The sequence below is a fragment of the Staurois parvus genome, unplaced genomic scaffold (assembly GCF_062004578.1).
Source record: "Staurois parvus isolate SC_StPar_1 unplaced genomic scaffold, SC_StPar_1.0 ptg000446l, whole genome shotgun sequence".
Classification (NCBI taxonomy): Eukaryota; Metazoa; Chordata; class Amphibia; order Anura; family Ranidae; genus Staurois; species Staurois parvus.
Genome location: NW_028318242.1, coordinates 2,916,009 through 2,931,704, shown reverse-complemented (window position 1 = coordinate 2,931,704; position 15,696 = coordinate 2,916,009).

The following is a 15,696-nucleotide window of genomic DNA, read 5'->3' as shown; positions in this document are numbered from 1 at the left end:
AAAAATGCCACCCTAGGCAAATGTCTTGTTTGCCTTGTGGTAAATACGCCCCTGGTCTTTGCCTCGTAAATACGCCCCTGGTCTTTGCCTCGTAAATACGCCCCTGCCCACAGTGAAGCATTGTGGCAGCAGCATCATGCTTTGGGGCTGTTTTTCTTCAGCTGGAACTGGGGCCTTAGTCAAGGTAGAGGGAATTATGAACAGTTCCAAATACCAGTCAATATTGGCACAAAACCTTCAGGCTTCTGCTAGAAAGCTAACATGAAGAGGAACTTCATCTTTCAGCATGACAACAACCCAAAGCATACATCCAAGTCAACAAAGGAATGGCTTCACCAGAAGATGAAAGTTTTGGGAGTGTTTTTGGAGTGTTTTTGCAAGGAAGAGTGGGCAAATATTGCCAAGTCAAGATGTGCCATGCTGATAGACTCATACCCAAAAAGAATGAGTGCTGTTTTGATAGCCTTTATGTCTGCTGGTTTATCTGTGGTGATTCTAGCTGTGGACTTTTATTTTTGTATATGTATCATGCTCCAATAATCCCTGTATGACGTGAAAACTGATAAAGAATTTTAAAAAATCCCAAGAAGTGTTTATTAGCTGGTTTGTGCGAAAGTTATAGTATCTACCATATTTAGCTGTCACAGCGGTCACATGATCTTGGAAGTAGTGATTGGGAGCTTTCCGTTACCCGCGCGGTAACTGTGCTGGGAGCGTGCGCTCTCAGCACAGCATTATTTACATTTTGGTACGTGTATATGTGGCCTCTCGGCATTCAGGCACACCCGCCGAGAGGCTGCATATATGCATAAGGTGTGAAGAGGTTAAGGCTCTCCCCTCAAAAAAGGACTTTGGAAGTCTTATCACTAGATTGGAGAAAGCATATGAACAGGAGATCGCTGATTTAAAGATTTGGGGTGAGACTTGAAAATTTGGAACAGCATACAGAAGACATTACTATGGCACTTAAAATGCATGACACAGTCCTCAAAAAACACACTGTCCTGCTTCAGCACCTATTTTATCAGTAAGATGACATAGAGAATAGAAAAAGGCATAACAATACTCACGTTCATGGTCTTCCAGAATCTGTGGATACTGCAGCCTTGCTATTCGCTGCCACTGTGACCTTTAGTCAACATTTGTAACAACCAAAAGATTCATCTCTTCAATTGAACACATTCATTGCGCCCTGGTTCCCAGGAACCCTGACTCTGCCTTTCCTGGAGATGTCATCTGCTGAATCCATTTCTACAAGATTAAGGATCAAATTATGCAAGCTGCTAGATTTCAGGATTGGGGGGTTCCTCTTCCATCTGAAAGTTTTGCAGGATGACAAAACAGATTTTTTGCCATCTGGATGATCTCCCAAACTTCTTGGGGACTTTTGAACTTCCAAACATTGCAATACCCGATTGACCACTGTCCTGGGGCTGCCTGTGGCCCCTCAGTAGCAACGTCAGCCTAAGAAGAAGCGACCATGTAAATCTTCTCACAAGTCTCCCAATGATTGAGCATTTAACTGGATGAAGGGATTTCTTCCTTTTTTTCTCCTAACCTTCCAGCTCCTGCTGCCTAACTGTGTGAACTGTGACACAATGATCCTGTGTTTTTGTACAACCTGCTTTACCATACCTGTTTTTTATCTGTTACTGTTTTACAGAGATTTATTTATTTTGCTTGTTGCTGTTTTTTGTATATGCATTGTACTTATTTTTTGGGTATACCGCTGGGGTTATTGCCCTATCTAATATTTGGCTAGTGTAAGGCAAGGATTCCCTGGATTTGACTTTAAGATTTCATCAATGATCTTTTTTCCCATGGTCCCGTCTTTTTCAGGTGCTATTTTCAGGAGTATTTGTTGACGGGCATTATGCTGATCCAGGTTTTGCTCCATTTGCAACAGTATTTCTCTCTTGGCATGATTCCATATTCAGTGACAGTTTCTATGTGTTTGGCCCTGTGGGAGCAGACCACTTCATGTACCTCCCATGGTCCCCTTCTTAGGCATTTCGGTGCTTCACTTGGAGCTGTGTTTTTGGCTTATTAGAACAATGCTGTTCCAGTTCTTTTTTCCCTGATTTTTTTTACATACTGTCACTAGTGCAGTACAGCTTCATCATATGACTGATGTGTTGATGAATAGGGACACTAACTGGTGTCAGTATGTAAAAAAAACAATTTTACATACTTTTTTTTTGTACATACTTTCATCAGAATAGTTCAGTGTCACCATAGTCCACCACCTATCACAAGGTACAACATGCTATCATTGGCCTAGGTACCATGTGATAGCTGTGGGCTAATCACAGCTCACTATAGGAAAGACAGCTGTTATGAATGAAGTTCATTTATAACAGCTTTGTTGACATTGTGATCATGTCATCGCTATGTGATGACATTATCCCCTGGCTGATTAAAGCAGCCAGGTACTGGCAACCGCAATCCGCTGTGTCTGTTGGACACAGAAGTCGCAGGAGCTGCACTCTGCACGCATATCCTAAGTGACGCACAGGTACATCACTTAGCCTGAAGCTGCCGCCCACCCACAGTACATATACAGTTCCCAACTGGTTAAAGACAAACTGGCCATCTATATGCCTAGTTATTACACTGCTCATTGTGTCTAAATTAATAAATGGTCTCTTTACGTAGTGAGAACAAGAGAGCCGAAACACAAAATTTTTTGTTCTGCATATAGAGTGAGATGTCTCACCATAGCAGTTATTCCTAGACAAGGACCTTGGGAAATAAGGGTTTGTTGTGTAAGAAGACTTCCTATATTCTGGTGACGTATGATTGTATTAGCAAATAAAAAAGTTGGACAAATATGTTAGTTCCCAATCGGGATTATGGTGTCCTTTTATGACACATAGAATAGCTGCGATTCAACGGATCTCAGCTATTCTCTGGTCATTCACAGTTTATGACACTCAGGAGATCATGTCAGCCCTTCACTGGAGATCTGTGTTCTCCCTCCAGATTCTCCAGCCCAGAGCTGGAGAATCGGAGGGACCGCAAACTAAGCAGAGATAATTTACCTCTGCTTAGTAAACTGATCTTTTACTGTAATCTCGCGAGATTATAGTAAAATCAGCCGTTTCCAGAGTTTGTAGACCGTTCTCCAGCGTTTGGAGACCGTTCTCCCTTCGTTCGGAGAACTGCTTCATAAACTGCATTCACAGGAGAACTGTGTTCTCCGAGAATGCTGGAGAACTGAGCAGTGATCTATTACCGCTGGTTCATAAATGGACACCATAGTGTGAGAGTTTTTGTATGTAGATTACTCACGTTATGTAACCTGTTGAAGCTGGCAGTACGCATATATGCGGCCTCTTGGCATGTGGGCCTTAACGATGAGAGGCCACATATATGCATACCAGAATGTAAACAGAACTGTGCCGAGAGCGTGCACCCTGCGCACTCCCGGCACAGTTGCTAGAGGCTAACTGAAAGCTTATAATCTCTACTTGCAATAGGGAGCTTTGTGATAATGTGACCATGTCAGAAACCCTTTAAAGGGCCAGGAGGTGTCAGCGTTAAGGGGTTAAATCTGCCCTGTGCAGGACTTGCTGTATACACATCATATTTAAATGTCTCCAGCTATAATAAACATATTTCTGTGTACTTTGACATCTAACCCGCGGCCAAGAGTCACCCTCAGACAGAGTACATTAAATAAAAAGGCATCAAGTATTCAGAATCCTGCACATTTATAATTTAAGACTAAGTATTCAGACTGAACTGATTCTCTTAATGTCTTTAAAATATAACAGTTGCTTAAGCATCCTTGGAAGTGTCATTGTCACTTTTGCTGATCAGCTTATCTGCATATAATAATTAATGTGCTGAATACTATTCACTACATATATTAACGATAATTGGGTCTCTGAATATACAATTTTTCTTTCACAAAAGTTTTTATAGGTTATTGTAGAAATCCATGAACAAGGCATATGCAGACAAAGGGTATATTAGCATCAGACATGTACATATAGAACATAAAGAAGTACAAGAGGTCGACAATTGTGAGCAATTGGGATGGATTAGGAGAAAGGGGAGGTAGCAGTTTATGGCCAAATTTGAGGAGGTTAAGTTGAGGTGGGAGGGACACTTTGGGGTGCAATGAACTGGGGGGGGGACTTCTTGGAGGGACACTAAATATCACTTTGGGAAAGGGGTGGTAGGATCAGGGGGAAAGTGTGGATAAATGGATTGCAGGGATTGGGGAAGAGTTGGGGTACGGGGAACGTGAGAGGTTAGAAATGGAGGAGGGGGATGGGGGAGGGGCCTGTCCATGGCGCTGAGTAGGAGCAGGTAGAGGAATCTCCATGTGCCCGCCTGAGTGAAAGAGGCAGAGTGGTAGCAGAATTTTCCTGGTGTCTGGCGGGAGTCTGGTCTTCGGCGCAGCATGGTGGTTCAGGCAGCTCTGGTGGCTCTGTTGGCCTCGCGGAGGATGTGGCATTGCGCTGGGTGAGTGGCTTGCAGAGAGAGGAGGACTGTCAGCGAGTGACGGGAAGCAGTGAGATGAAGACCGTTCAGCCCCCTGGGAAACGCAGCTTCGTTCTGAGAGAAGGAGAGAGGGAGCAGAGATGGATCATAGCTGCAGGCAGACACATCCGGAAACCCCACTCCACGGACAGACAGCCAGGAAGAGTGGAAGAAGCTGACCAACCGGAGAGAGCTGTGAGCCCACAGATCCAGGGAGCGGTGAGAGCATAATTACAAAAAGCATTTGTGTAGAGTATATGAATTGACTAGAGGAAACAGATGAACCTGGAAAAGCCAAAGACAGAAGTTGCTAGGAAGAGGTGTGAGGGGGTTACTCAGTGGAGTATAGAATTGAAACATCAGTACTGTCTCACCTGGTCCATAACCTCTAATCCCTCTACAGTGGTGTGAAATTAGATATATTCCAAGGGACAACAAGGACAGATGAAGAGAGTAAGATGAAGAGTAAGCTTGCAAAGGGGGGTGGTGTAAAAACACCTAAAACACATGCTAGTACAATTAAAAAATACATGCCCCCACAGGAGAAAAGTCCCAGGAACCAGGCCCCTGAGAGGCAAAGAGGAGCTAATGGCAAACTAGAAAAGCTACAATTTCTGGGGAAATTGTGTGAAATGTTCTTACCTCCACCAGTAGTCTACAACTGGAGTGGGCAGAGTAACTGGGTGGAGTGGCTTGAGTAACTGTTGTGTGGTTGGAGTGGCTGGAGTAACTGTGAAAAGGTTGGACTGGGTAGAGTAACTTTATGGAGTTGGCAGTGTAACTGTGTGGAGTGTTTGGAGTGAGTAAAGATAGAAAACATTACACTAACCAATTGATTGATCAAATTTAAAAAGTGCACATGGCAAGCTTGATAGAGTGAGAAATGCATTTCAACTTTTAATTATTTATATAGCACATTTAATTGCAATGTTGTTGCCCAAAGTGCTTCACAGTTACATTAAAACATACATTTATAAAAACATTAGCAGCATTATCACCTCAAATACTCTCTACTGTAGAAAACTTATTTCCAAACCTTTAACCAGAAGCTGGCCAAACTGTCACGAATTCAAGATTAGATTTCAAATAGGGCAGAGACGAGTGGTTAAAAACAAACTGCTCCAAATTGCTCACTTCACTGGCGTCTTCAAATGGTCGTAGTTTTAAAAATTATAAATCCTACAGCGAAGAGCTTTATATTGTGAGAATCACAAGACCCAGACCTACATTTTGATGCATAGTATGTCTCTGAAATATTAAAAATGAAGGCACAATCGCAGTTTAGAAATTGCCCTTCAAATTTGAGGTGGCTAGAGTGCAGTTTCAATGAATGTCAATGGGCGGCATGACCGCCCCTTGAAGACGTCGTTCATGACGAAACTAGTAGGGCTTGGCTTGCTGGATGCTGACGTCCGTGGAGAAGATTGTGTCACGAGCGCTGTAGTGAGTGTACGGGGAACAGGAGACTGTTATACCATTTGCTGTTTTGTGCTGTTATACTGGTGTCGGTGAAGACACCCTTTTTGTGAGTGTAAATCTTTATTAAATTGTTGGATACTTTTATAAAAAAAACTGGCTGCACCATGATTTTCTCTTTCATTCCCAAACATGACCTCGGTGGAGAGATATAAAAAGAGAGAGTGATATAATGCTCCTGGAACCATTATATTGAGTGGTGGATACCTACCTTATGGATGATTGTGTAGCTATTGATCATCACACCTGAGAAGTTGATTTATTGCATCTGCTCCCAGAGCAAAAAGCGTTTTTTGCTGATCTAGAGATTGATCAGCATGGAGCTCTGGTGAGTTATCCAACTTTACTTTTGGTGGTGGATTTTGGCACAATTTCTTTGAGAGCACCTGAATTTGAAAAGGATTTGTTTGGACATTTGAAGAAATTCAGAATTGGACAATTTTTTATATTCACAAATTTAATTATTTAAATTACTTATGCACTAAAAAATAGTTTTGCACATAATTTTGATATTTTTTGATATTAATTGAGAATAGATATATATATCTTTTGCACTAATGTTTCTACACTAAATTAGGAATAGTTTGTGGTTTTAGCGCATTCCTTTATTTAAGTTATAGCACTAAGAAATTTATTTGGTTTCTTTGAGGTGGAATTGCTGCTTTAAAGTATTAAGGGTGTGGCACTTTTATTACACTTGTGATATTAATGGGCGGCATGAGTTGCAAACAAATGGTCATATTGTATTCTGACTCAGATTGTTGTGATAGCGATTTATCCCTTGTGAGACCTCTATGCCTAGCCTGTATAAGCAGATATAATCACTGTGGGCAATCCTTATCAGATAGCTTGAACTCACCAATACTGTGTTCATCCAGAAGTTGCTTTATTCTGTACATGTGACAACAAGATACAGCAGAATGAATGGTTTCCAGTATTATGCGGTCAAAAGATGATAATTTCTGTAGCGTACTATGCAGAATACATGTGTCCCTGTTACATGTGTACTGTTAGCTGCCTCCATGACACAGGAAGTGCTGAACTCAAGAAGAAGGGAGGAGCTTCATATACAAAGGAATTGTGTCATAGATCTCAGGGAGGCATTATAAAACAAATGCATTACCAAATAAGACCACTGGATGGCAGCATAACTAACTATAGAAATGTCCATAGGAAATGGTACAAAAAATAAACTATATGAATTCTCATGTACATTAACATAAATATTAACTGTGTAACAGCATATATTGTGAAAACTATCAGGACTATGGCTTAGCCGTGGACATTTTTAGTGGCAGCAGGGATAGCTGAACTTTTTGATATAAGATTTGTGTAGGTGGGCTTGAAAATGAGGGAGTGATGGCAGTTTACAAATCATGTCCTGATTTTTCAGCTCACACTCTAGCTTTTGTCAGCTCCCACTCTAGTTTTGAACATTTCGCCATTCATTCCTATGGGACCAATTTCACCACCAAAATAGCTGATATTTGGTGAACCATTCGGCAAAACGTTCCACAAAGTAATAGCACACCAATCAGGAACAATCTGCATGTTTTGGTATATTACTGTCTATGTAGTGTAAAAACTGTGGGAGGAGTTAGCGTGGTAAATTTGGCTATAATAATAGGAATATATATGTGAGATAGCAGTAAGTGGTCTTTCCATGCAAGAACACTTAATTAACAAGGGAAAATAACAGTGCAGATAAATCTAGCCTGTCAGTGGAAACAACAGATCTGAGTCAGGGTAAAGAAATGTTAAACGTGGATGGTGAGTTGGCTATAAGGCGCACAAAAGAACAAGAAGTGGTAGCTCAGTTACCGACAAAAATGGAAATTGCTGGCATGTTTGCAAAATTAGAACAATCGTTAAAAAATGATATGGCAATAATACAACAAGGAGTTGGGACAAGTATTGTCCCGAGAAGAAGAAACGGAAAGTAAATTGGATAAACATGCACAAATAACCAAATTTAAGAACCAATTGGAGGAGATGCGATATGTACAAAGAAGATTGCAATATAAAGTAGAAGATCAGGAGAATAGAAATAGAAGGAACAACGTAAGGATTTGAGAACTACCAGAAGGCATACAAGAAGAAGATCTATGAGATGTAATGAATAAACTGTTAAATCCACTAATAAATAGATCTATAGGCGAGCAATTGAAAATCGAGTCCATAGGATAAGGAGACCCCCTGGAGTATCCACTGAAACCACAAGAAACATGTTAGTAAGGTTTCACTATTTTAAGAATAAAGCAAGAATCTGGGAGAAAATTTGAGGGATCCCCATAATAACATATGAGGGGATGGATGTGCAAATTTATGCAGATATAGCACCAGAAACATTAACAAGAAGAAGGATTTTGAGACCACTCTTAGAGCAAATGCAATCACTAAACATTAAATATAATTGAGGTTTTCTGCTTGCCTGGTGGGATGGAAAAATGGCCGTTCAGCTAGATTAAGGTTCCCAGAAGATCTCCAGGAGTTCTGAGAGAAACTAGAATTGCAAGTCCTGGAAATCCCAAACTGGACTCGTGGGATAAGGGAGGAACTGCGGATAGAAGAGAGGTAGCAAGTAACCCCAAAAGAAGAGGGCAACAAAAATTAGAAAACTTGGAAAGGAAGAAGAAAGAGCAAGGAATATGAAGAAAACAGCTATTGTGAGACATTAACATAAAGGACATTAATAGGAGTGAGAGAAGAAGAGAGTGTCTGGGCAGAGTCATTTCCGCTGCTGGCTCCTTTTTTTTTGGATTGTTCCCTGCCCCCTTCCTCCCCCCCATCTTTTTTGTCTTTCCTTGGGGGGGGGGGGGGGGGTTGGGTGAATGGTTTTGAGTTGGTAAGGGAAAAGGTTTCCTGAAGGTGGGGCAAATGAGGGCACAACATGGTCTAGAATACATGTCCTCAGGGTAGAGTTGGAGAGGTGAGGAGGTGTTTATGGACAGAGTCCAACCCCAAACAGGAGGATCAAGGGTGGGGTTAGACCCACAACAGATCCAAGGTTTGGAAGAGGGTCAAATGGGTTGGGGTGGGAAGGAAAGGGTGGGAGAATGGTGGGGGGGAGGGTAGATAAGTGAGAAAGGTGTACTGGGAATCTCTCTGTTGGTTTAAAATTTATTATATACGATTTAGTCTCCTGTTCAGAGATCAACTGCTTTCATTCTTCAAGGTATTTTGAGTGTGCACATTTGAAGCAAAATATATGCTGAAGGAGGATGGATTGAGTCCCTTCTAATTAATGAAAAATCTAGTGTTTTATTCATCTCACAGAGAGAGCTATACAAATGTTATTCAATGCAACAACATAATAATATGTTGTGATCCGTGCTATACAATGCGCACTCCTTGTCAATTTGACCCCTTGTGTTGGGAAAATGCATTGAGTTCAATCATATACTCTGAGAAATTATTGTGTTTCCTGCAGAGGGTTTTGCAGATTTCTAACACCTCACTCAGGGTTTAACCCATATTGGGACTTTAAAGAAACACATAGATGGATATATGAGCTTTAACTTTATAAGGGTGTCATAATATGTAGGCAAGTATAGATGGCGCCACAAAAGAATATACGATTAACACACAATATCCTAAAAAAATATATGACTAAATAAATATACCAGCTGCAACATCCGCCCTATAGTAGATGCATAAATATTACAAACAAACAGACTGCGCTAGTAAGAAAAGTGTCCAAAAAATATATATAGTGAATATCCGTGATAAATAAATATATATATATAAATCATATAAAGTCCCAAATAATGGTGCTATTGATGAAAAAGTGTTCAAACAAAATCCACCAAGTGTGTCCACCACCAAATAAAATGAATAAACTCACCAGAGCAATATGCTGATAATAATATTATAAATCAGCATAAGCGCTTTCTGCTCTGGGAGCAATGAACTCTAGACTGTTGAGACAAAGCTTGGCTTGGAAAACGATCTCCACTACCCTGGGAGCAATACTCTGCAGTAGAAACTGTAGATCCACTTCATTCAAACACCACACCTTCCATTAGGTATTAGGATAGCCACTCGGAAATATAAAGAACAAAAGCTCATGGTGCAGTACCTCTAAAATCATTACTTTATTAAAAGCTCATCACACTTACAAAGTGTTTCAGTTGACACCAGCACAATCAGCATAATCAGATGTAATCACAACGAACCCAGCCTCCTAGGACATGCGCTGTACCGACAACTGGGAACGTGCCGACGTCACACCAATCAAGCCCCACCCTACGCGTTTCATCATCGACGTCCTCACGGAGCGGATAGATGTGAGATGTCCTACCCTCATTAAATATGCACTGCATTCGAGTCATTCAGCTGTCAGCAATTAGGAATCATGTTGTAAACATGATACGCTAATGACAGATCGCCACACTCGTACATATAACAGAAATATGACATCAAAAAACAGCAAAGAGGAAAGGAGAAAATTATGTATATTATATAAGTGTAAAAACCACTCAGTTGGCACTCAACCTTAAAAGTACCACTGATACATATTCTTTCTTGATTCTATTTTTATATTGGCATATCAAGAGCACCATAAGAGCAATAAAGAACAACTTTTATTTATTACAGGCTCTTATATATTGCCATCAATTTACGCAGCGATTTACATATATTGTACATTCACATCAGTCCCTAATCCTCAAGGAGCTTACAATCTATGGGCCCTAACTCACATTCATACACACACTAGGGCCAATGATCCTACCAGCATGTCTTTGGAGTGTGGGAGGAAACGTTACAGCCAAGGTTGAGCGATGGGAATGAGGGGCGGGCAGAGTGCTACCATTTGAATAACCCGAGGAAAAAAAAGGAGAAACATGGGGGTGGGGCCCCATGTAAAGAGAGGTGGAGCTTAGGGGTGGGGTCACACAGTGAGGGGCGGGGCTAGGCTAGTTTATCAGCGTGTTGCAATGAGGTACTCTTATTCGGCAGCTGACCAGTCAAAAAAGCAGCACTTGGATGTTCTCCTGCAAGGACACAAGCCACACCCACCGTTCACGTGTTTCTACAGCACAGGCGTCCTGCAGAGTTACGAAGAAATGGTAGCTAGGGGATTCAGAGGAGGGGCGGACACTTGCCGAAGCCCATTCGTCCATTATTACTAAAGGATCTGAGGAAATTAGAGCGCATGGAAGGGACATGTTAATAGAATGACCATGTTATGGTACATCAAACGGTGAGTACATGACACGCTATATATTATACAGCCAAGGGTGACGATGGGAATGAGGGGCGGGGCTAAGTGCTTGCATTTGAATAACCCGGAAAAAAAAGGAGAAATGAGGGGGCGGGGCCTTATGGTGAGAGGTGGAGCTTAGGGGCGTGGTCACACAGTGAGGGGGCGGGGTCAGGCTTGTTTATCAGCGTGTTGCAAAGAGGTACTGTCATTTGGCAGCCGACCAGTCAAGAGAGCAGCAGCACTTGTCTGTTCTCCTGCAAGGACACAAGCCACACCCACCGTTCACGTGTTTCTACAGAACAGGCATCCTGCAGAGAGAGGAAGAAACGATAGCTAGGGGATTCAGAGGAGGGGCGGGCACTTGCTGAAGCCCATTCGCCCATTTTTACTAAAGGATCTGTGGTATCTAGAGCGCATGGAAGGGACATATTAAAACAACGACCATGTTATGGTACATCAAACGGTGAATACATGACACGCTATATATTATATATTTTACAGCCAAGGGTGAGCGATGGGAATGAGGGGCGGGGCTGAGTGCTTGCATTTGAATAACCTGGGGGGAAAAAAAGGAGAAATGAGGGGGCGGGGCCTGTATGATGAGAAGTGGAGCTTAGGGGCGTGGCCACACAGTGAGGGGGTGGGGTCAGGCTAGTTTATCAGCGTGTTGCAAAGAGGTACTCTCATTCAGCAGCCAACCAGTCAAGATAGCAGCAGCACTTGGCTGTTCTGCAAGGACACAAGCCACACCCACCGTTCACGTGTTTCTACAGCACAGGCATCCTGCAGAGAAAGGAAGAAACGATAGCTAGGGGATTCAGAGGAGGGGCGGGCACTTGCTGAAGCCCATTCGCCCATTTTTACTAAAGGATCTGTGGTATCTAGAGCGCATGGAAGGGACATATTAATACAACGACCATGTTATGGTACATCAAACGGTGAATACATGACACGCTATTATTATATATTATACAGCCAAGGGTGAGCGATGGGAATGAGGGGCGGGGCTGAGTGCTTGCATTTTAATAACCCGGGGGAAAAAGGGAGAAACAAGGGGGCGGAGCCTGATGTAAAGAGAAGTGGAGCTTAGGGGTGGGGCCACACAGTTAGGGGCGGGGCCAAAAAGTGGGGGCAGGTCTAGGCATGTTTATCAGCATGTTGCAATGAGGTACTCTCATTCGCCAGCCGACCAGTCAAGAGAGCAGCAGCACTTGTCTGTTCTTCTGCAAGGACACAAGCCACACCCACCGTTCACGTGTTTCTACAGCACAGGCGTCCTGCAGAGAGAGGAAGAAACGATAGCTAGGGGATTCAGAGGAGGGGCGGGCACTTGCCGAAGCCCATTCGCCCATTTTTACTAAAGGATCTGTGGTATCTAGAGCGCATGGAAGGGACATATTAATACAACGACCATGTTATGGTACATCAAACGGTGAATACATGACACGCTATTATTATATATTATACAGCCAAGGGTGAGCGATGGGAATGAGGGGCGGGGCTGAGTGCTTGCATTTGAATAACCCGGGGGAAAGGGGAAAAACAAGGGGGCGGAGCCTGATGTAAAGAGAGGTGGAGCTTAGGGGTGGGGCCACGCAGTTAGGGGGTGGGGCCAAAAAGTGGGGGCGAGTCTAGACATGTTTATCAGCATGTTGCAAAGAGGTACTCTCATTCGCCAGCCGACCAGTCAAGAGAGCAGCAGCACTTGGCTTTTCTCCTGCAAGGACACAAGCCACACCCACCGTTCACGTGTTTCTACAGCACAGGCATCCTGCAGAGAGAGGAAGAAACGATAGCTAGGGGATTCAGAGGAGGGGCGGGCACTTGCCGAAGCCCATTCGCCCATTTTTACTAAAGGATCTGTGGTATCTAGAGCGCATGGAAGGGACATATTAATACAACGACCATGTTATGGTACATCAAACGGTGAATACATGACACGCTATTATTATATATTATACAGCCAAGGGTGAGCGATGGGAATGAGGGGCGGGGCTGAGTGCTTGCATTTGAATAACCCGGGGGGAAAAGGGAGAAACAAGGGGGCGGAGCCTGATGTAAAGAGAGGTGGAGCTTAGGGGCGGGGCCACACAGTGAGGGGGTGGGGTCAGGCTAGTTCAGGGGTAGGCAACTTGCGGCTCTCCAGCTGTTGCAGGACTACAAGTTCCATTATGCCTCTGCAAGTCATAGCTGTAACTGTCAGTTTTGTAATGTCACAATGTCTCATGGGAAATGTAGTTCCTCAACAGCTAGAGAGCCACAGGTTGCCTACCTCTGGGCTAGTTTATCAGCGTGTTGCAAAGAGGTTCTCTCATTCGGCAGCCAACCAGTCAAGATAGCAGCAGCACTTGGCTGTTCTCTTGCAAGGACACAAGCCACACCCACCGTTCACGTGTTTCTACAGCACAGGCATCCTGCAGAGAGAGGAAGAAACGATAGCTAGGGGATTCAGAGGAGGGGCGGGCACTTGCTGAAGCCCATTCGCCCATTTTTACTAAAGGATCTGTGGTATCTAGAGCGCATGGAAGGGACATGTTAATACAACGACCATGTTATGGTACATCAAACGGTGAATACATGACATGCTATTATTATATATTATACAGCCAAGGGTGAGCGATGGGAATGAGGGGCGGGGCTGAGTGCTTGCATTTTAATAACCCGGGGGAAAAGGGAGAAACAAGGGGGCGGAGCCTGATGTAAAGAGAGGTGGATCTTAGGGGTGGGGCCACACAGTTAGGGGGCGGGGCCAAAAAGTGGGGCGAGTCTAGACATGTTTATCAGCATGTTGCAATGAGGTACTCTCATTCGCCAGCCGACCAGTCAAGAGAGCAGCAGCACTTGTCTGTTCTCCTGCAAGGACACAAGCCACACCCACCGTTCACGTGTTTCTACAGCACAGGCATCCTGCAGAGAGAGGAAGAAATGGTAGCTAGGGGATTCAGAGGAGGGGCGGGCACTTGCTGAAGCCCATTCGCCCATTTTTACTAAAGGATCTGTGGTATCTAGAGCGCATGGAAGGGACATGTTAATACAAAGACCCAGGGGCGGACTGTCTACTCTATACAAATACTCGGGCACCGCCCGATGGCCAGTAGGGGGCCCCATGAGGGGCTCTTTTACTGCCCCTCTAATTGTTGCAGAGCACCAGTCATAGAGCGATCTCTGTACATGGTGCGCTCCTCAGCAGCTTCCTACCAGTCCCCATAGATCAGTGACGTGAAGGTCTCCTCACACACACACAGATCCCCTAACCTGATAACAGAACGGAGACAGTCAAGAGCAGGCATGGCAAGCCCCGCCCCCTCCTCTGCAGCCCGGCCACAAGGATCACTCACAGCCAGAGCTGCTGCACACAGAAGGTTTTTTACTTTCATATATAGAATGCATAAAGGTAACAAACCTTGAGCCTTTACAACCACATTAACCCCTCAATCATCGGGAATCTTTACTGTACTACAAAGCCAGCAGGTGCCACCTACAGACCCCTGAAAACCACACCCAATTTTTTAGCAGCGCGCTGCGTACGCCACACATTTTTATCTAGTATTAGGGCCCAAGTTATGATCTTGTACACAGGCCAACTGGTTTCATAAAGCACACCTGGTTGCGTCACAAAGATAGCTGCTGCACATTGTCCAAATTTATACCTGAAAGTGCCCATCAGCTTCTACAAAATTAAGCCAGGAACTTCTATGCAGACTGTGCTATAATAACCAAATGATCAGGCTCACAGAGATTCCTGGAGGAATGGTTGGGAAGCCTACGGGAACCTGACAGGTTCTCAGATGGCCGCCAACTTTAAACCTGTCATGTCTTTGGTAGCTTCCCAGCAATAGCAAGGGGAATCTCTGTGAGCCTGAGCTGCAAACAAGAATTGGGCATCAGCTCAATCCTTAACATGGGGGCCCAACAGCTTCTGCAGTTTGCTGACGGCCCTTCTATGCAGCTGGGGTGCAATAAGTGGAGGATGCCTGCCACAAATGCAAATATTGTAAACACTGCAATATTGTGGTAGAGCTTTATGTAGGTGTGGCTGGAGTGTGAGTGGGGACACTTGGGGCCCCATGATCTACTATTGCCAAGGGAGCACATGATTTGTCAGTCCGCCCCTTACTGTGACCTTGTGACATGAGCTTTAGGGTTGTTGTAATATGTCATGTGTGAGACTCTTCACTGCATTCCTGATAGTATCTCCAGCATGTCGTGGTGGAATGGCTTGTGTGCCCAAATGACCCATGGAGCTCTGCCAGCAGGAACCTTTGTTTCTGGTGGGGGCACCCCAGCTTGTCTGGTCTTGTGGTGATGGGCCAGACCAAGAGCGATACCACCATCCTTCAAGAGGGGTTGAACATCACAACCTCTGAGGGATTCTAATAGCTGAGTTGTGCTGGAGGACACTCAGTTGGATTTTTGCATGATGATTATGACTTCAATGTATATGTGCATTTTTCCAGAACAAGAATGTTTGAGATTTTATAAAGGGTAGAATGTGTGATGGGGTAAAAGAGAATCCATCTGCA